This window comes from Asparagus officinalis, chromosome 7, assembly GCF_001876935.1.
Source record: "Asparagus officinalis chromosome 7, Aspof.V1, whole genome shotgun sequence".
In the NCBI taxonomy this organism is placed as follows: domain Eukaryota; kingdom Viridiplantae; phylum Streptophyta; class Magnoliopsida; order Asparagales; family Asparagaceae; genus Asparagus; species Asparagus officinalis.
In genome coordinates this window covers 76,208,700-76,230,617 of record NC_033800.1, presented here as the reverse complement: position 1 = coordinate 76,230,617, position 21,918 = coordinate 76,208,700, and positions in this window count along the sequence as shown.

Here is a 21,918-nt window from a genome sequence, read left to right as displayed (position 1 = left end):
TACTATTAATAAATAATAAATTCTTGAATTCATTAAGGAAAATGGTAGGTTTTATCTAGTCATTAAGGATTTTGTTCAGTTATAAAATAATCACTTCCACCTGTTGTTTATCTAGCGATTGAGTATTATAGATATTCAAGAATTTTTTCCTGAAATTTTCTAAGTTAGAATGCGCAAATTCAATTAAGAAAGAAAATATAAATTATGTGGTCAATTTTAATATCTGATATTGTACTCTTTTTACATCTTCCCAATTACTAATTGATTACTCGCTAGTTTCAAAAAAATATAAAATATAGTCTGAGAATGATTTGTACATATTATGCACTCATATTGATTGTATTTTAACAAAATAATTCATATCTATCTAATATCAAACAACATCTAAAATTTAGCTTAAGGAGTTAGAAGAATACAATATCTGTAATGATACTCATATCCAAGATATGAGCTTCATAAGCTTATAAGAATGTGAACAATATATAACGACAACTTAATTTACTTTGTCAAATACTTTATTAAGAATCATGAAAGACAAGGGGAATTAGAAGGATCATACACTCATCCCAAATAAATATTAAAATTCTCTTAGAGATTCTTATAGCAAAAGATTTTTAGAGTTGATGTGTAGGATAAATTTAAGGACAAATAACTCAAACCAGTTCATTAAGTGATTGAATTACTATAAACTTCACTATTATAAAATTGATATCACATGTCCTTAAGTTGTGTTTTTGTTTAAGAGTTAATTTTAGAAAACTCCCCCTCAACTATGGAGGCCCGACAAAACTTTTTAAGACTGAGTAAATCTTCACCAAGTTTTGGGTGCTTTGTAGATAATCTATCTCAACTTAAAAAATTAATTTAATCCTAGTGAACTTTTCTTACTTAAACCTAACCTCTCAAAACTAAGATCATTGAGTCTTATCTATTATGTGACAAGTACTTGACTTAAAAAGACCAAAATATCAATCAATTATAAAAGAATTATCTTGGCTTTTGCCAGATAAAAGAGGTGATATAGAGGGAAAAAAGAATTGTAAATTGGTTGTGATCCTTTTATTATCGGTTTGGGGTTTCTTTTTAATTAAAATTACTTTCTTGAAGAGGGTATTTTGTCCAAAGCACATATCGAAGTAACTACATTAAGGGGGTTTGTTAATAGAAGTGTAAATGATTATGGGAGTTTTTATGAGATATGCTATAATTGAGAGGTGTTTTCTAAAATTACACCAAAGTTGGGAGGTGTTATTTGAGGGGGTTTTGTCAAATTGAATCAGTTAAGTGGGTTTTTTTAAGACAATCCTCATAGTTAAGAGGGTTTTTAAAAAACTAGCACTTCTTTTAAATATGGTTTATTTATAATTTGTCCCTCAAAATTTTAATAATTTAATATTAGTCCCTAATATTATGAGCAAATTCAAAATTTTGTGGGAATAACATAGAATCATTGAATATTTAAAATCAAGGAACTAATATCTAAATAACATTTACATATTTGCTCTTACAGGCATTCTATTAAATATTGACCAATATATTGTTATATCGGCTAATATATCGGGTTAAAGACTTTATCTCAGTAATATTTTATATTATTTTCTTTCGTTTGTTGATCTTTTTGATATATCAACCGTTATTGAAAATATGACCGATAAATCCCTTTGAAGATAACAAGAAAATCATGTCATTTTTAATTTGATTGTGGGTTGGGGTTTGGATCATGTTTGGGAAACAAAATCGGAACCCGCAAAACCCACAAATGCCACAATTCTTCTCCCAAATCTCTCCACTTTAAGCTCTCCAAAATCTTAAGCATATATCTTGATGTAAATTCTTATGTTTAAAATTCATTAACATGTTAGATTACATATTACAACGTCATGTTATGTATGAATATTATCTCATATGACGTCCAGTATTGCATACATATCCCTAATTTTTGCAACCCGATATCATGAATTTTATTTTTTCAATAGTTATTTGATGTCTAACACTTTGTAGTAGTCCTTCAAAAACCTCTTCTAAAGTTTTATAAGCGAAGTATACAATTTCAGGAAATAATTTAAAATCTTGAAACTCATTTAAAATATGATGCTCTAATTTTTCCAATCTCCTCTACTATATATATATATATATATATATATATATATATATATATATATATATAAACTAAGCATCTGGCCTCATATTGTATGATAAATATTATTTATCATTGGGATCATATACTATTGTTTGTGGATAACAAATGTTTCAAATCTTTTGTAGGCTTAACTGAACTTAAATACCATGTAGTTTATCAAAATTATACTTATATACCTCCATTTTGTATCTTGTTGTATTTTTTTTAATTTTAGATAACAAATTTTGATGCGCTTAAATATCCTAATGTTTTTTAAAATTTAATGTTTGTACATTCTGTCATGTTACCTAAACATAAGAATGATCTTTGTAATTTTTCTATATGTGGTATAATTTAGGACAATTCTATATTTTCTACTCTTTTCATAAATACTTTATTGGCATGCAATTATCTATTAATATATTATTATTCACTATTAATAATTAATATAATGTAGTGTTTTATAATAATGTTGGAAGTTCTAGGGACCAAATTATGCCAACTTAAAGTGACATTTAATATAATTAATTAACAATGATAATTAATTTAGTTTAGTTAGCATTAGAATAAAATATTAAAAGAGAATAGGGGTAATATAGTCTTTAGAAAAATTTTTGCACAACTCCCTCTTTTAAAGGGAGTATGATATGATTTTTTCTATAACTGTATTGTGAACATAATTGTTTTATTGATTGAATTTATTTTGTATGCAGAAAAATGAGAAGTTAATAAAAAAAGAAGATAATAAATTTAGGAGAAAGTATCATAGATTAAAATTTTGAGTGTTTACATATAATAATATATAAATTTAAGTGTGAAATGAGTAGAAGCAATCTATTGAATCTATGTGAATCAGGATTTAGGACCAGTTAATCGATTCATAGTTTTTATTGTAGCTATCACCTCAGTTAATTGTTTTAATTACATGACACATATATGTTTCCTATAAAAGAAGACATGTATATGTATATTAATATATTTAATAATATACATAATTTATGAATGAATGACATCTGAAAATGTAATATTACATTTAAATAGAAAACATGTTTGCTCTTGTTGTAAAAGTTATTGTGCAGATGATGATTGTAAATAAGTTCTAAATTCTAATATTGTTTCTGCTTGAGCTTGTTTCATCAAATTGCATGATATTCCATGATATTTTTTGCCATTCAAATTCACCCTACTTGATCAAATTCTATGAAGCTCCAAGATTATTTTATAAATTAATGAAATTTTAAGGATCTTTTGAAAGATTCATGGTTATCTTTACTGTAAATTTGTAAATTGATGGTGTTCTATTAAATTAGGGTCTTTTCTATAAACTTATATTGTTTATAATTTAGGACTTTTCTAATCTAGGATTTTTATTTCCTATAAAATTTTCAATATTTTGAAGTCTTTTGAGTTTCCATAAGTTCTATAAACTTTTTTGTAAAAATTGTATGAAAGTCTTTTGGATATCTTTTACTAGGGTATATATTAAAGCAAAACTAAATAGCTTTGAAACTCACGAGAGGATGTCACATGGCTTTCAAACACACCAGAGGATGCAACATCAGCTTCCTCCTTCATAAAATATTTTAACATGTGTCATCTTATCTAAATTGTCCATCTAATAATTAAAATCATATAAATAATCTCAACCTTTAATTTAAAAATCTCTATATTTAGTAAAATCTAATATTTCTTCAATCACCGTATATTTTATACCTGATTCTAAATACCCCAAATATTCCAAAATTATTCAGTGAAAATATTGATTTTTTTTGCTAAAAAAATTCTACAACCCACACCGAGAATTTTGAGCATCGTCATTAGATCTTTTACTAGGATGTACATTAAAGCAGAATCAAACAGCCTTCAAACTCAATAGAAGATGTCACATAAGCTTCCTACTTCACATAATACTTTGACATGTGGCATCCTATCTAAATCATCCATCTTATAATTAAAATCTACAAATAATCTCAACTTTTTAATTTAAAAAAACTCTATATTTAGTAAAATCCAATATTTCTTCAATCACTAAATATTTTATATCTAATTCTAGATATCTCAAATATTTCAAAAATTAATTTTTTCTATCAAAAAAATTTTTTACAACCCACATTGAGAATTTTGAGCATCGTCATCAAATAATCGAGATTAGAAAATAAAATTACCCTAGAGGGGTGGATAGAGTATATGCTAATCTAATATGATATTAATGCCAATTTAAAAAACTTATTAATAATTATATCCTAGCAAGATTGATATTCAACAAAATATGAGCAAGGATATCAATTTAAAAAACTTATTAATAATTATATCCTAGCAAGATTGATATTCAACAAAATATGAGCAAGGATATGTAATTAAACAAGGGCGAAATAAACATGACCTAGCAAGATTGATATTCAACAAAATATGAGCAAGGATATGTAATTAAACAAGGGCGAAATAAACATGAACAAATATGTAAATGAGATAGTGACAAATAACAATCGTAAACACACAATGTGATCACGGAGTTTGGTGACTCCCAACCTACATCTCTGCTCTCCACTCTCTAGGAGAATCTCTACTATCTCAACCGGTTTTCAACGTTCACCGAAAACGTTCACAATCGGTTTTTAACGCTTACGATAAACATTTACAACACTCACACTTATAATCACACAATATACCCTTTAAGTGTTGGCTTGGCCCGTGTCGACTTCCTCAAGTGCTCGGATTTACTACCTCTCCCTAGGCTTTACTATCGACACCACTCCTCTTGGAATAGACCCCGTCTCTCACCACATATTCCTCTCGGTGTACTTGAGTATTACAATGTGTTCTTAACAATTAGGCACAAGTACAAAGTGTTTTGTTCTCTAACAAGATGAGAACTAAGATAAAGCTCACTCAATCACACCCACAACCCAAATTACACAATGTATAAAAATACTCAAACTCAATGGTTGTGTGTGAATATGATAAATAACAATGAAACTAAACTCAAATTGATCTAGCAAATAAATGAAACAATTAAAATATGACCAAGCTAGATAAAAAGGAGTTTATAAAACTTCTCAAGCAAAGAGATGTAAAAGGTTGAGGATGAGCTTCCTCAATGTTAAAAATCGAATCTTTCTCTTTGTGAAACAATCTTCACATAAATAAACTTGAAGACACCTTTAAAAAACGTAAACAAACTTGTAAACTTCTTTTAAACACTTCTTAGATAATCTAAAATGATGGGACTGAAAGGGGTATTTATAGGTTCACAATACAAACCCAAAAACCAAGAGAAAAACCAAGGAAAAAGACAAAATCCCAAAATTTGCGGAAGGCTGGAAAACTAACTGTTACAGTGTAATCAGTCAATTGATACTATTCATCAGTCGACTGAGGAGCTGACCGTTACATGCCACTCATCCGCTATCGGTCGACTGATGAAATCATCAGTCGACTGATAACCTTCATCGGTCGACTGATGGTTCATTAGTCGACTGAGCAGAAATTTTTACTTATTCCAGCCACTTTTATCGGTCGACTGATACTATTCATCAGTCGACTGATAACGTGCACAGGGCAAATAATGAATAGTAAAAATTAATTTCAAACCCTTTTTAAAAATAGCAAATAAATTCCAAAATTTATAAAATTTTGGAAAATATTTATAAACATGAAAATAAACATGTTACAAAATTTTTTTTAAATTGCATTTCCCATTTGTGAAAGCTCGTCATTTTGCAAAAATGATCAAAATATGAAATCTCAAAAACATATGATTTTGACAAAATGATTTCAAGCAAGTTTTGAAACTTCTTTTGAAATGATTAATAGACTTTATAAAAGATCTAAAATGATACAAATGAGTCTTTTAATCCGTAAATACTTATTGTGCAAATAAACATGATTTTATTAATTTAAAATTGTTAAAGCTTGATTTTGTTGAAATCATTTCAAGCACATACAAACATGAGATAAATATGTGTGTGAATATGATTATATCTATTTGTTTTATATTTATGTGGCTAAACTTGAAGGCAATAAAAATGGAAAGCAATGTGTGTGTATAGTTTGAGCTTTAAGTATAAGCACACAAAGTAAATTTCCTAAACTAATATACCCAAGATGAAAATATTCAATATAGCTCGTCTTGGTTGCGGATGAAGTGATGTTGGATCTTGACTTGAAATGCAAAACTTCATTCCGATTTCACCAACCTCTAATAGATATGATCATTTACGTTCAATTCCATCCAACCTCCAACTGGAGTTTCTTTGTGTAGAATACCTAACAAACAAATAAACATTCGACAAAGTTGTTAGAAATTATTTATTAATCATCAAAACTAGATTAGATACTAGGCTCATAAACATGAGACCTAACAGAAAACGCTCTCCATTTGATTATCTACAGGTTTAATTTTAGCATAATACCCTATAAACCTTTTATTACATAGAATTTTTTTTACATTGAAAAGTTCGCATTATTCATGTTTAGATTAAAAACTCCATACCTAATTCATCGAATATCAGATTAAAAGATATTTGTGAACCTGTTAATTTCATTTTTCTTTTCTTCATAATATCTAAAATTTTGATATTTTTGAAATTCTAATTTTAATCAAAATTTTAAATTTCCATCATGTTTCTATTTTTGAAAGTTATTAATTTATATTTTTTTGAAGTAGTAATTTTCCAAAATTTTGTTTTATCCTCAGAATATCTGAATTTCTAATCTTAATCAAATTCTCAAATTTTGATCCTATTCCTATTTTTGAAAATAGTAATATGCATTTTTCTGAAATATTAAATTTCTAAATTTCAAATTTCTTTTTTTATCGTAATATCTAAAATTTTGGAATTTTTAGAAATCTAATTTCAAACTAATTTTAAATTACAATCCTATTCTTAATTTTGAAAAATAGTAATTTACATTTTTTTCACAATAGTAAATTTCTAACTTTTGAAATTTTTGGTTTGGAATAGCTGTAATTTCAAAATTTTAAAAATCTAATTATAATAAAATTTTCAAATTACAATCCTATTACTGATTTTGAATGTTAGTAATTTACATTTTTTGAAATAATAAATTACTAATTTTTTATTTTTTTAAAATTTAATTTCATTTGAATTTTTAATTTTTAGATTTTCTTAAGATAAGTAACTACTGAAAATAGATATTGAGTGACAAATTACTAAATTTATGATTTTAGTTTTTTAGAAATCATTAATTTATTGAGTGAAAAATTGTCAAAATTCAAAATTTTAGTATTTCGGTAGCATCCTAAATTCTAAATTTCTTAAATTTTAAAAGTACTAAAAATATTATTCATTTTAATCGTACTCTTATATTATTTGAAAATTCCACGGTATCCTAGGATAAATCTCTTAATTTTGTATGAAATTTAATTTTATTGTGATATCATATTTATTGCCTATTTATTTTTCAGATAACAGGTGATGAAAAACACGTTCTGATAAGAGTATCATTCATATTTAGACAAATATTAGGTAAATTGTACAAAAAGTTACGTTCATGTTTGACCGTAATTGATAAATTTTTGATAATTAGTAGATTAATATTAGAGCATCTCCAAGGGATCCCTTGGATGTCCCTTAATCTAGGAGGAACTTTAAGAGAGGGGTTGGTTCTCCTCCAATGGTTTGGTTCTCCTCCAATGGTTCCCCCTTAAAAGTCCCCTATCCCTTAATTAATTATATTTAGTTTTTTAATTTTATAAATTATGATTTAATTAAATATGTGGTTTATTTATAAATAAATAATTAATTAAATATTAATAACTAAAAAATTTAATTAATTAATTTAAATTAAGAAATTACCTTATATAATCATTAAATTAATTAATCATATTAAAATTTAATAAATAATTAATTTAGATAATAATTAATTATACAATAACTAAATTATATTAACAAATAATTATATTATTTTAAATTAATTATACATTAACTAAATTTAATTAACTATAAATTAATTCTAAAACAAAATATATTATTATAAAATTAAAGGGAAAGGTTAAGGGACTTTAACCTTCCCCTTAATTTGGGGAGGAAGATAAGGAACTTGGGGGTGAAGGGGAAAATTTCCGGTCTCTTAGAGCCGAAACCCCTTAAATGTCCCCTAATTTGTCTAAGGGGTCGGATTTCTCCGCGCATTGGAGATGCTCTTATGAATTAATTATGTAGATTTAAAAAACCTCATTATATTTTTGTTTAATTTCCAGATTTTGAATGGAAGTGGTAAATTCAACTTTGAAATTTTTTTTGATAATGGATATCGAATATTGGTAACTCTCTTGAACTTTTAATATTTGAATAAATATTTCAATTTATTGTATAATATATTTTAATTTATATATATTATGGTTGAATTTAATTGATTAGATAAGATTTTGATGAATGAACAACATTATATTATAATGTTTACGATTTGAAGCATTTTTTTAATATGTCCAAATATCTTTTACTAGAGTATAGATTTAAACAAAACTAAAAAACCTTCAAACTCACCAGAGGATACCACATCAGATTCCTCCTTCACAAAATATTTTTACACATATTCTCCTCTCTAAACCGTCCATCTTATAAATAAGATCCACCACAAAATTCACTACCACATGACATCATTTTCTAACCGCTTGCCAAAATATATATATTTCTCTATGATTGACATGTGTCATTCTCTAATTTATAATTTTTTAAATTAAGAAAAACTAGAATTTAATAATAACTAACTAAATATGGAATCATAATTTTGATCACAAAAAAACATGTAAAATATTCTAATCATCATAAGCACCCATAAATCAAGCTAATCACTAGATTTTTAGTTGTCAAATAATTATTTTTGTAACTAATTAGGTAACTCAAATAACAATATCAGTCAAACAACTAATTCAGATAACATTATGATCCACATAACAAATCTCAGTTGGAAAATAACTTGAACACATAATTTAGTATTCCTATTATTGCAAACATTTATCGCCTACCATATTTATCATTAATTGCTGTAGGAAAAAATCCACAAAAAATCAACTAGTCAAAATTTTAGCTCTCAAATACATCGAAACGACATTTTTGCCCTATGATATGTGGAGAAATCAGAAAAACCAGATTTTCTGGCATAAGTCGACTCATGCACAAGGCTAAATCGACTTATGGTAAGTCGACTTGTCAATGTGCACAAGTCGACTTACGATCTGCACCGGAGTTATGTTTTTTTCGCTCTGCCAAGTCGACTTATCAGGCCTGATAAGTCGACTTACGAATTGTGCTCCAGTTGCTGTTTTTCTCTCTGCCAAGTCGACTTATGTGTAACGCCCCACCCCGGAATCCCGGAGTCGGTACGCTGTTAGATTTGATGGACTGGCCTCACAAACCACCACATGTCTTTTTAGCACGTTTTGTCCTCACTCACGCGCTCCCTGGAAAACTTCCCAGGGTGTCACCCATCCTAGAATTTCTCCAGGCCAAGCACGCTTAACTTTAGAGTTTCTAAGAGTTGGGTTTCCGAAAAGAAGATGCATCTTGGTGGTATGAGTATTCCAATCAAATCTATCAATACTAATCACACCACCCTCTCAAGGGTTGGGGTATTACATACTCCCCCACTTAAACTCACAACGTCCTCGTTGTGCCAAATCATATCATCCAAGACCGTACCATCCGTGTGAGACTCTAGAGGTGGCTCCTATGGCCTCAAGAGGTGGCTCCCGCCCTCTCGATGTATCACTTTGCGCCGTATAGCACTTAGCTCTCACAATTCCGGTTGGCTTTACTCTGATACTATTTGTAACGCCCCGCCCCGGAATCCCGGAGTCGGTACGCTATTAGATTTGATGGACTGGCCTCACAAACCACCACATGTCTTTTCAGCACGTTTTGTTCTCACTCACGCGCTCCCTGGAAACTTCCCAGGAGGTCACCCATCCTAGAATTTCTCCAGACCAAGCACGCTTAACTTTGAAGTTTCTAGGAGTTGGGTTCCCAAAAAGAAGATACATTTTGGTGGTATGAGTATTCCAATCAAATCTATCAATACTAATCACATCACCCTCTCAAGGGTTGGGGTATTACATTATGGTATCTGTTAAGTCGACTTACGATGGGTTTTTTGCATAATCAGGTTTCCTATTTGTAGTCTGATTGGGTTTTTGTTTTGATATAAATAGGGAAACGATTTGTTAGGGTTTTGGATCAGAGATTGAGGAATCTTTTGAGCATTGTGAGAGGGAGATATTGTGAGCAAGGTGAGATCTTTGGTTGAAGGTTAGTTTGAGAGTTTTGTGTGATTGTAATCATTTGTACTCTCCTTGAATTAGTGAAATCTCCCCATCATCTCCCCGTGGACGTAAGCAAGTTGCCGAACCACGTATATCTCTGTGTTTGGTTTGATTTGTCGTAATTGGCTTGGTTTGTGCAAGTGTGTGGCTTTCTTCTTCCGTGATCTCAAGTTCATTGTGTGTGCGTGTAACGCTTCCGCATAGGCGCGCGACAAGTGGTATCAGAGCCCAGATTTCAGATCTAGGGTGTTTTGAATTAGGTGGAGAAAGATTTAGTTGGAAGCTTGGTTCTTGGAGTTCTAGGCTATGGTGGAGTTAGGGTTTGAAGTTGCCGTTGAAGATCTCGCTTTCCTCGTGTGGTTAGGAGTTCTATTTGGAATCCAATCTAGAGTTCAGTTGGGTAATTTCTTATTCCTTTCAAAGTTTGGATCTTTCTCTACAATTTGGAATTTATGATTATGGGTGAAGAAGTTGGTGAAAGCAGCAAGATGACAGGCACAGTTCAAGTGGGTTTTCAGAACACTAAGATTAGTGTAGTGAAATATGACGGCAAGATCAATTTTGGTTTGTGGATGAGCGACGTACATGATGTGCTCAATGCTCAAAATCTGGAGGAGACCATCATGGTCGATGTGAGGCCACCTAAATATGAAGAGACGATATGGGAAAAGATGAATCGAAATTCTTGCAGGGTGATCAGGTCTTGTTTGGAACAGGAGCTGAAATACGATGTGATTGGGGTGACGTCTGCAATGAAGATGTGAGAGATTCTCAACAACAAGTATCTCACAAAGAGTATTGAGAATATGTTGCACTTGCTGCGAAGATTATTCAGATTTCAGATGTCCAGAGGCACCTCGCTTGCGGCTCATGTGAACAACTACACTAAGTTGTTGTCGGACTTGGCGAACGTGGATGAGAATATCACAGATGAGTACAAGGCTATTATTCTTTTGGGCTCCTTACCGGATGAGGAATATGATACCTTCATGCTTACGTTGTTGAACGGGAGATCTTCTATCACTTATAGTGAAGTGACCAACGCATTGACGAACTATGATTTGAGGAGGAAGGATAATGAGACTTCTCATGCTAGTACTTCAGGAGAGGCCTTGTCGACGAGAGGTAGAAGCTCATATCAGAAAGGTGGAAATAGAGGGAGGTCAAAGTCAAGAGGTCGTCACCAGCTTGGAAAGAATCAATGTGCATTCTGCAAGGAGCAGGGACATTGGAAAAGAGATTGCCCGAAAGTCAAAGAAAAGGAGAATAGCAAGAATAAGGGCCCGAAGGCCAATGAGGTGAATGTTGCGAAAGACGATGATTCCGATGATTTGAGCTTTTCTCTTTTGATTACTCTGGAGGTGAACCATTTGGATGCATCAGAGTGGATGCTTGATTCTGATGCTACTTATCATGTGACTCCTATGCGAGATTGGTTCTCATCATTTGAGAGACTCAACGGGGGTGTTGTTGTCATGAGAAATGATCAATCCTGTAGCGTTTGTGGGATAGGTACTGTAAGGATTCAGATGCACGATGGAGTAGTCCGTGAGTTGAAGGAGGTGAGATTCGTTCCTCAACTTAAGAAGAATCTTATCTCAGTTGGGGCTTTGGAGGCAAAGGGATTCAGGGTGACCTTTGAGGATGCTGTAGCGAAGGTTACTAAGGGATCTTTGGTGGTGATGAAGGGAGTCCGCAGTCATAATTTATACTATCTGAAGGGGAGCACCAAGATTGGCCAGGTTGCTTCGGCTATTTCAGAGGCGGACATGAGCAGACTTTGGCATTATAGGTTAGGGCACACAAGAAAGAAGTCACCGCAGGCTTTGTGCAAGCAGGGGCTGTTGAAGGGAGCCAAGAGTAGAAAGATTGAGTTCTGTGAGCACTGTGTTCTTGGCAAGAAGATAAAGATGAAGTTCGGGACGGCCATTCATAGGACGAGGGGCATCTTGGACTACGTGCATACAGATGTTTGGGGTCCCACCAAGACAGCATCACTTGGTGGTCGACATTGGTTCGTCACATTTGTTGATGACTATTCTAAGCGTTGTTGGGTGTACACCATGAAGCATAAGAGTGAAGTCCTAGATTTGTTTGTGGAGTGGAAGAAGAGATTGGAACTGCAGACTGGGAGAAAGATCAAGACGTTATGATCCGACAACGATGGCGAGTATACTTCAGACCCCTTTCAGCAGCTATGTCGAGATGAGGGCATAGAGAGGCACTTCACAGTTAGTCTCAGACCCCTTTCAGCAGCTATGTCGAGATGAGGGCATAGAGAGGCACTTCACAGTTAGTCATACACCATAGCAGAATGGGGTATCAGAGAGGTTAAATCGGTCTTTGCTGGAGAAGATTCGATGTTTATTGGCGCATAGTGGTTTGGAGAAGATCTTTTGGGCTGAGACACTTTCTTATGCGAGTTACCTCATTAATAGGCTGCCTTCATCTGCGATTGAGGGGAAGACCCCTATGGAGATGTGGTCGGGAGAGACAGCACATGACTATGACCAGCTTAAGGTATTTGGTTGCCCTGCATATTATCATGTTAGAACTGATAAGTTGGAACCTCGAGCTAGGAAGGCCATATTTGTAGGATTCAAGTGTGGTGTCAAGGGATACAAGCTTTGGGATCCAGTTGATAGGAAGATTGTGCTGAGTAGGGACGTCACATTCGATGAGGCTTCTATCTTGAAGCTTCCCAGCTCTCATCAGGTGGAGAGCGACCCAACAGAGGAGATTTCACAGGTGGTGGAGATTGATGCAGCTCCACAGAGTCCAGATAGTGCAGTATCCATTAGAGTGCCGACTGAGGTGACGCCAGGCGAGCACGACGGTGATGCGGAGGATACGGGTACTCATGAGTAGGATCAGGGACCGACGGCTCAGGTTTAGGATTCTATTACTGCACGGAGACAGAGGAGAGACATACGGGTGCCAGCACGGTATGCCGACACAGTTGCATATGCACTTTCGGTGGAGAGTATCGATGAGATGATGCCTACTACATTTAGAGAGGCTGAGCAGAGTTCGGAGGCTGATTCGTGGTAGGTGGCTATGCAGGAGGAGATGGAGTCCCTTCATAAGAACGATACATGGGAGCTTGTTGAGCTTCCAAAGGGGCGGAAGGCGATTGGGTGCAAGTGGGTGTACACGAAGAAGGAGGGCATTGAGGGCACTCCAGTGAGATTCAAGGCTAGGTTGGTTGTGAAGGGCTATGCACAGGAGGAAGGTATTAATTACAATGAGGTTTTCTCTCCGGTGGTGAAGCACTCTTCGATTCGGATTTTGCTAGCTTTAGTGGCACAGTATGTTTTGGAGTTAGATCAGTTGGATGTGAAGACGACATTTCTTCATGGTGATCTTGATGAAGAAATATATATGACTCAGCCATTGAGATTCTGAGCTGCAGGGAAAGATAAGTTGGTTTGCAGGTTAAAGAAATCGCTATACGGTTTGAAGCAGTCTCCTCGACAGTGGTATAGGCGATTCGATGGTTTTATGCTTGGTCATTTGTACACTCGGAGCCAGTTTGATCCTTACGTGTATTTTCGCAAGTTGAGAGGAGGTGCGTACATTTATTTGTTGCTTTATGCCGATGACATGTTAGTTGCCTCTAGTTCCAGGTCAGTTATAGATGAGTTGAAAGTTTAGCTTTCGAATGAGTTTGAGATGAAGGACTTGGGCGAGGCGAAGCACATTTTAAGGATGGAGATCGGCAGAGACAAGAAGAAGGGCATGATTTGTTTAACACAGGTGGCTTATTTGAAGAAGGTTCTACAGCGATTCCATGTTAGCATGGATACGAAGCTAGTTGGTGTACCGTTGGGAGCCCATTTGAAGCTTTCAGCTGGCCTTTCACCGAAGTCAATTGAAGACCATGAGTTTATGTCGAAGACTCCATATGCGAGCGCAGTTGGGAGCTTGATGTACGCGATGGTATGTATGAGGCCGGATTTGTCACAGGCAGTGAGCATGGTGTCGAGATACATGCACGATTTAGGAGTGGGTCATTTGGATGCCGTGAGATGGATTTTGAGGTACATTCTAGGTACGCTCAATATTGGTTTGGTTTATGAGCGGGACACTACAGGTGGGCAGCTATGCATTGGCTATGTTGATTCGGATTATGCCGGGGATTTGGACAAGCGCCGGTCTACGACGGGGTATGTGTTCACTTTGACCCGTGCGCCGGTGTGTTGGAGATGCACCTTAGCGCCGGTCTACGACGGGGTATGTGTTCACTTTGACCCGTGCGCCGGTGTGTTGGAGATGCACCTTACACTCTATGGTGGCTTTGTCTATGACGGAGGCAGAGTATATAGCAGTTACAGAGGCTGTGAAGGAGGCTATTTGGCTTCGAGGACTTTTGGAAGAACTTGGTATATCGCAGCGATCCGTCACTATTCATTGTGATAGCATGAGTGCTATATATTTGGCGAAGAATCAGGTTTTTCATGCGAGGAAGAAGCACATTGACGCACGTTATCACTTCGTTCGGGATGTTCTTGAAGATGGCGATGTGGAGATTATGAAGGTCCACACGAAGGATAATCCGGCGGATATGCTCACAAAGGTGGTTCCGAGCAACAAGTTTAATTATTGCAGAAACTTGTTGAATATTTGTGATTGTTGATAATCATATTTTATTGCAATTTTATACCATCATTATCTATTTTATATGAATAAATATACCACTAATAATTGCTTTTATCTTTAATTGCAGGTTAATAAAGAATAAATCCCAAAAATCTCATCTCTCAATAAAGACCCTTGAGTAAATGAAGAAATAAGAGAAATTCAAGAAGCCAAAGTGGAATAATTGAATTTTAAGGGTCAAAAGCTCAAATATCCCAACATTTCCAAATGAAGACCACACATGGGCTGTAGGTGAAAATCACATAAATGGAGATTTGTTTCCTTGAATGGGCCGAAAATCAACTTCAGGGGCCGGATTTATTTCCTTGCTTGGAGATTGGAATTCAACTCATTGTGGACCGGACTTGAATTGATTTGGGAAATCATTGTGGGCTTGGGCTGCTGATTTGCATTTCTTCTCAAATGCATTTGCTATGAAAACCGGACTTGCTTAAATGGCTAGACATCAATTGGTTGCTGCAGCTGGATTTTTTTTGGGCTGGATAATTGTTTATTTTTGTTTTCAAATGAATCAAGGACCACTGCTGCAGATTGTCAAAATGCAATTGGGCCGAAATTTAAATGGACCGGACTTTGCTTTAGATTTTCAAAATCAAATGATTTTGAATGGGCTGCAGAGGATTAAGTTTTGAAATTCAAATGCATTGAAATTGGACTTGGCTGATTTTCATTTGGCCTCTTATGTTGGATTAGAGAAGAACAAAAAACAAATTCTAAGGTGGAGATTGTTGCTTGGGGCTCAAGACAAATCTAATGGCTCATATTCATTGAAGATTACTATAAATAGGGGTAAAGAGTGAGGGGTTAGTGGTGTGAAAAATTTTGTAAACTCTTTTTGGAGAGGAGGGCTACTCTTAATTGAGAAGGCCTTCCAAAAATTGTAACTTTAGTTGCAATTAATAAAAATAATTTTTTCCTCTTTAAATTTGTTCTTTCTCCTCTTTGTTGAATGATGAGGATGGAGATGAAGAGCAATTTGAAGGTTTGCATTTCTTTTCTCTTTTATTTCTTTTTAGTAATTTCTTTATTATTGCTTATTAGTTAGATTTAAATTCATGCTTGTAGTGTAGATTTATTTTCTTGTCTTTTTTATTTCTTTTTGCACTTTAATTTGTAGAGTAGATTTATTTTTCTTGCATTTAATTTCTGCAATTTATTTTGTAGTTTAGATTTTTATTTTCTTTGTAGTTAGATTTATTTCTTGTTCATAGTTTAGATTTTTCTTTTCTTTTTATTTTTGTAATTAGTTCTTTTTCTTGTTTTTATTTCTTAAAGATGTGAATTTAATTCTTGTAGGAAGTTTAGAATTATATGAAACTAGTCTAATTTCCTTTATATTGTATGAATTATTCTCTTGTACTTAAAATGTTCATGTTTAGGATAATCAACTAGAGAACTAATCGGTAGAAGAAGAATTTGATAATCTATGCTTATCTTAAATGGTTTGATAGGTTATGCTTATGAATTCTAGGATTATTATCATGTTGTTGTTCTTATCATGAATAGTAATTTTGACTTAGATGATAATTTGATAGGTTACACTTTCCTTAAATGGTTTGATAATCTATGCTTAATAAATCTAAGTTGAAATATGATAAAAAGAGAATAGTTTATATTTTGTAATTGAAATTGGTTAGTGGATTATATTCTAGATTTCTTACCTCTTTTGAATCCTTCATCTTAACTTTCTTAAATTTTCTTTTCATTTTTGGTTTTATTTCTTGATTTTATTAATTCATATTTCTTGCCTTGTGATTTCATTTATTCTTTAATTCTTCCTTCTCTCCTCTAAAATTCAATTTATTATCTTTTGCATATATTCATAACAATCACTCAACAAAATCACACTTATTCTTTATTCCTAATTGTCATGCACAAAACATAAGAACTATTTCTAATAATATCTTAAAATCACCTTCCTCGTGGGATTGATATTTTTTATACTATAACTTGATAAATTGTGCACTTGCAATTTTGGTATATAATTATGCCGCATCAAGTTTTTGGCGCCGTTGCCGGGGAAGGTGCTAAAATAAGATTTTATTAATTTGATTCTTTAACTTGTGTATTTTTCTTGTGAAGGAACCGCTTGGAGCTTAAAAATCTTGGATTGAAGATCAAGAATTTGGAGCATTGCTTTCGCGTAAGTCTCCCTTCTAGTTTTCAATTCCACCCTCTTTAGCTAGCTTCATAATTAGAGATAACTAGGATTTAAAAAAAAAGATTTTATTTTTGTTGACCATAATAAAATTCATCTTTCATTTGGACATTAACTAACAATATAATAAATTCAAATATGAATCATCTTCTCACATTTGATTGTTGTTGACCATAATTAAAAAAAAAGATTTTCTTTTTATCATCTTTTTTAGTCGCTTTTAATTTCTAGGGTTGCATATAGTATAGGAATTCACCAAAGTGATTGTAGCACTTGATTTGGCACACACTTAAATCATTATTAAGGGCAAAACCCCAATCAAGATAAGGTAAGGGATTTCATCACCCTTTCCTTAGCCCGCAAATCACTATCAAGATAAGGTAAGGGATTTCATCACCCTTTCCTTAGCCCGCAAATCACTAATTCCTCACTTCACAAATCCAAGCCTTCTAAAACTCATTAGACGTTGTTTCCTTAGCCCGCAAATCACTAATTCCTCACTTCACAAATCCAAGCCTTCTAAAACTCATTAGACGTTGGCCCCTGTTTGCGTCGAAAATTGTTGTATTCATTGCTGTATTCATTACAACTTTAGTCGTTACAATAAAATCAAAAAAAGATTGTCTTTTTATAAGACCTTTACACAATGAAAACAAAAAGTTACAACTCTCGTCAAAACAAACGCAGAGATCGTTTATCGGTCTTCTGCTTGCGTGGGTCTTTTGCCTGTGACGGGGACGTCGATATCCGTGGACTACCTGGCACCCAGATCTGTTCCGGAAAATCGGACAGAGCTGCGTCGATCCGCGAGGAGGTCTATTTGCTCTTCTTAGGATTACCGGGCGAAGGGTAATACTAAGGAACGGGCACGGGTGATGAAGAATCTGATGAAGACCTCTCCTCTGTTGAAGCGCTCGACCACTCTTCACTGCAGCAGGGCTTCGCCAACTCTCCAAAAATCCAGCCCCTCAAAAATGAGGTCTAAGGTTGCTATTTATAGGCAATGGGGGCACCTGGGGTGCCTAGACACCCCTGGGGTGTCTAGGAAAAGCCTAGACACCACTGGGGTGTTTCGACTTTCCCGAGACACCCCGGGTGTCCCAGTTCAGCCTGAGACGCTCCGTTGCGTATGTTTGATTGTTTTCCCCGTAAGTTCTTCATCCGAACTCGGATTTGAGTGATTCCAAGTGTGTTGGAAGCTTGACGAAGAGTTCGATCTGCTCCGGTGGTTGGATTATCTTTAGAGTGATCGAGACATAAAGGGCATTGTTCTTTTTGTGAACATCGTCGGGTTCCCAATTGGCCCATGCCTTCGTTGTTCCGAAATCCTATCAGCTCACGTAGTTCGTCGATTCACTTCAATCGTTCATCGACGTCAATCGAACTCCTATGGATCGGATAGTGACGTTCATCGTCGCTCTTTAATACTGAACTATTCATGGAGACCTATAGGCAATTTTCGATGCCTACAGATACCCCCTCCAAAGCGTTCCGGACTCGTTTCTTTTATAGAAGAGGCTGGAATACTTTGGATGTGATTGGTCTAGCCTTCAGTCGGCGTAAGGACCTGTAGTTAGCTTCAACTCTTGGCTCCTTCGATTTTCGGTCTATTCGATGCTTTGACGAATAGCCGAAGTTCTTCCGGTGCTGCGTTTATCGCTTGTCCGTCGTTGGAGTCTCGAGTCTGCAGCTGATGAATTGAGTTTGGCTCGTGTCATTGAGTTGACTTTGAACTACCTCCGTCACATTGTGTTGACTTAGGGTTTCGGATCACCATGTGTTGACTTTTTGTCGCAACGTGTTGACTGGCGTTGACCTAGGGTTACGCGTTGACCGGCGTTGACCCTAGGGTTTTGAATCGTCAAACGTTGACTTTGGTCGTAACGCGTTGACTGGCGTTGACCTAGGGTTACGCGTTGGTCGGCGTTGACCTAGGGTTTCGGATCGCCATTAACACAGTCTATACTCGTACGTTTGCTGGAGTATACACAGTTTAAGCTCTTAAGGTATTGGAGCATGACGGTCCCGAATGTTGGGGCTGCAGGACCAACTGTTAAAGCTGATTCATCTGTATGTGTGGATCTTATTTTAATGTTGTTGGATGATCGAGTCACGAGACCAACTAACAGAGCTGATGCATCGATGACTCGTACTTATAGAATTTTTGGCAAATTCTCAGCCATCAACGGGTTTGATGAGCCTTTACCGACTACCGTTTGAGTCGGGCTAGCATGCAGATTGTTTAGATCCGTTCTGCACATAATGTTATGCTAAAAGAGTTAACTCTTTTAGTGCTACACGGGAATAGACTACCCGGCAATGCGTGTTAGGCGCTGACTTATCCTTTCTTAGGATTCAGGATAAAAATCCCCAGACTCGCATTCTGGCGTCTTCTTCAATCGGTAAAAGACTAAACCGGCAACGCGTGTTAGGCGTTGGCTTATCCCTGCTTAGGCTTCGGGATAAAATTCCTCAGACTGGATTCTGGTGTCTTTTTCAATCGGTGAAAGACTAAGCCGGCAACGTGTGTTAGGCGTTGGCTTATCCCTGCTTAGGCTTCAGGATAAAATTCCCCAGACTGGATTCTGGTGTCTTTTTCAATCGGTAAAAGACTAAACCGGCAACGCGTGTTAGGCGTAGACTTATCTCTGTTTAGGAGTTGAGATAAAATTCCCCGTGCACAAAAGTGCACGGATTGGAAGTTGGGAATTGTATCCTTTTTCTAAGAACAAAGACAGACTGGGAAATGGGAGAGGAAGAATTTTATATTCTATCTCCCGGTGCTGAAGAGGAAGAATTTTATATTCTATCTACAGCTAGAAAGGAAACTCGAGGTGGGGTCTCCACCCCCAGAATCCGGAAGAATGAAACTAAGAGTGGGATCTCCACTCCGAGAATCGGAAAGGTTCGAACGACCCTAACTTTTATAGGATTGGTCATTTGAACCCAAAGAATCCCTCATTCATTGAGGAGAAAGCCCAATTTCAACCCTAACTTTTATAGGTTTGGTGGAAAAAGGAACAAAGGCGGATTTTCGTTTATCGAAAAGGAATGACTCGGTATTAGTCCTAACTATTTGTAGGCTTGACTAAGTGAGATCGGGAACAATCCTAACTTTTATAGGTTCGATTGTTCAAATTGAAAGTGGACCTCTCGTTCATTGGAGGAATCGAGAAAGGATTTTGACTGTGGTCCTAACTGTAAGAAGGTTTGACCAATTGGGAGGTTTGAGACAATCCTAACTGTAGGAAGGTTTGATCGCTCGATTTGTTGACCTCTCGTTCATTGGGGGAATCGAGAGGAGATTTTGGTCGTGGTCCTAACTGTATGAAGGTTTGACCAGATTATATCCGGACTCTAACTATGAAAGTGTTGAGTGCACGAACAGAACGGAAGTTTGAATCGATTGAACTTGATAGAATTTGGTGGTCCCACCGTCAATTAGTCTGATCGGTAGGGGACTTAGTGTTAATCACTTTATTCATATTGATCGGGTGATCCCTAAGAGTATTAACATTCTTTCGGGAACTTCCTGTTACACGAATTATCCACCCCCAGCTTTCTTGTAAAACTGGGTGTAACGAGGAGTACGTTATCCTCAATTGCATGTTCAGGTTATCCTTGAGAATATATGATTTTCTAGGAACTTCCCGTTACATAAATCGTCCACCCCCAGCTCCCTCTGCAGAACTGGTTCGGATATTATTCTCAGTTACCTGACCGGGTTATCCTTAAGAATATTAGCATAATATTCTCCAGGAACTTCCCGTCAGCAGTGGGAAATAGTTTAGACTCATATACCTATTGGAGTATGTAGGGACCAGTTTAACCTCATGCACCTGTTAGAGGATTGAGAAGCAGTTTATACTCGTGTACTCTTCGGAGTGTTAAGAAGCAGTTTATACTCTTATACTTGTCGGAGTATTGCCGTTCTCAATTGGCTTACCCTAGCGTTATAACGCCGGCTTCAACCAAGGTTTGGATGCTATTCTTTAAAGTAAAGCAAGCCTTGGTGGGATGAAGGATCCTCCTGTGGTACGCGTAGTACTTCGGATCTGCAGGATTGTCAGCTTCCTCCTGACTCATGATGGGTGGCAGCTTGATCTTGTTATTTTCAAGAAGGGTCTCGAAGATGGCTGGAACGTCCTCGTCCTTGAATGAGTACTCTTTTTGGAGCCTCGGATCCGAATTCTTCTGTTGTCTTCGGAGCTGTTGTTGTGACGTTTGATTAACGTCAATAACTGTTGTGGGTGCCTTCCCTTCATCATGGGACACGAGACTCGAATTCAGAGGGTTAACCATCGGTTGGTTTCTTTCGACCTTCCTCCTTCTGAGGAAGCGTTCGGCCTGTTCTCCGCGCACCTTCAACTCTTTCCAGGTATTGAGTGGCTCTACTCCCATAACATCCAAGATGTTAATGGACAAATTATTGTGACAGGTCTGCAAGATGAACTCTTCCGTGACGGGATCCTTGCAGTTCATTGCCTGATTGCGGAAGCGTTTGATGAAGGTATTCACCGACTCTCCGTCTTTTTGTTTCTCATCGAAGAGTGTCCTGATCGACACTTCGGCGTCCTCATTGAAGAACTGAGTGAGGAACATGCTTTCCAGGTCCTCCCAGCTGTTGATGCTTCTGAGCTTGAGACGGCGGTACCAATCGAAAGCAGGCCCGCGAAGGGTGCCAACGAATGACCGAAC